The following is a 1713-nucleotide window of genomic DNA, read 5'->3' as shown; positions in this document are numbered from 1 at the left end:
TTTGCCGGCAGCCGCCAGCTCATCAGCGAATGACCACATCTTGGCGAAGTAGACCCCGACTGACTGGGTTCCCTTCTCGGCGTTGGAGAGGGAGATCCGGAGGTTGTTGATGCAGGAGTGGGAGTGCGACGAAAACATGTTTGTTAGAGCGGTCCATGCCGCGTGCGCCGTCTCCACGGCGACCATCTGCGTCAGCACCTCCCTCGTGATCGAAGTCAGGAGGTAGGCGAGCACTTGCTGGTATTGGGTGACCCAGGTCGCGTGCGCCGGGTTTGGCATGCTTGTAGGCTTGCCATCTTTGTCGGTGCTGGTGATGGTTTTCTTAGGCTCGACAATGGATCCATCTAGGTACCCGAAAAGGGAAGCTGCACGTATCTGGGGAAGGAGTTGGGTCTTCCACAGAAGGAAGTTTTCACGGGTAAGCTTCTCGATGATTTGGTTGTTGAGGGGATTGGCCATGGTGTGGGATGAGGAGGAAGACATGGCGGCTAGGAAGGAAAGGCTAGATGTGTTTTGGAAGGGAAGCTCTGATTACCATGTGAACATAAGGAAGCGTGTTTTTACCTACCGTAGTAGGCCGCTGGTTTCGTGTTATATAGGATCAGCAAGCCCTGATCGAGGCGTATACAAGATATCGTTAGAGACTTGGGTTACAAGAATATAAAGAGATAACAACGAATCTAAACAACTCTAGGCAGGATTCGGTTTTGGTTTTATCTCAACCAAACCGAGTACAACCAGAATATCTAGAACTCTCTAGACTATTCCTAACATAGAGAGGCCAACCTAAGTTGCATACTGAGAAGCCTATCCATGGTTTTCTTTAGCTTTGGACTTATAGCCATCACATCAGGGCACAAGTTGGGGTGAGTTGTTGAGGGGACTATGACAAGTGGGGTCTAGGGATACTTTGGTTACTTCACCCCGGTCAATGACTTTTGACCGGGCAATAATGATGTCTAGTGGCATTTTTTAGCACACACTTAACAAAGGGATAACATTTTTGGGTAGTTGAAAATTCTAATGACAAATGGAGGAATGTCACATAACTAATGAAAAACTGATCGAAACCCTTAATTATATAGTACACCCATTTTAGCAAGAACACAACCAGGTCGGGCATGATAAATGGCATGGAGGAGCAAGCCGTAACTAGTGAGAAGATGTACTACATTATTTTTCCCCTCCCCTCCCGCGACGCTCCCGTAGGCGTCCGAGAGGCAACCCTGGCGCCACCACCACCCCCCTGCTTCTCTCTCTCCTCCCTCGCCGCCACCAAGGGGCACGAGCTGGCGAAGCCCGATCGTCGCCGGCAGCGGCGGGGCCATTTCGTCTCCTTGCGCGGGAGGTGCGGCGCGGGCCGGATCTCGACGGTGGGGATGTTGCGCTCGATGCCGGGCGTAGCGGTGCGGCGGCGCTCCGGAGTGGGCCAACGACGGCGGCGTGGCGTCGGGCGACAGGCGTCATGGTGGTGGTGCAGGTCGGCTGGTGGCGGCTGCCTCGCAGGAGTGCCTCGGCGCCACGTCTGGCGCTGCGGGTCGTGGGTGGCCCCTCTCGCCGTGGATCTCTAGTGGAGGGGCTACACGGCAACGGTGGAGGTGGGCGGCCCCGTCCAGCTGGCCCCCCTGCAGCTGGACGGCGGCGCTCGGCGCGGGAGGGCCTCCCTGGTGACCTCTCATGGCTGCGGCTCGGCGGTTCTGTGCTCCCTCCTCC

The sequence above is a fragment of the Triticum dicoccoides genome, chromosome 7A (genome assembly GCF_002162155.2).
Source record: "Triticum dicoccoides isolate Atlit2015 ecotype Zavitan chromosome 7A, WEW_v2.0, whole genome shotgun sequence".
NCBI classification, from domain to species: domain Eukaryota; kingdom Viridiplantae; phylum Streptophyta; class Magnoliopsida; order Poales; family Poaceae; genus Triticum; species Triticum dicoccoides.
The sequence above is the reverse complement of the archived record's forward strand: the minus strand, read 5'-3'. Positions refer to the sequence as shown.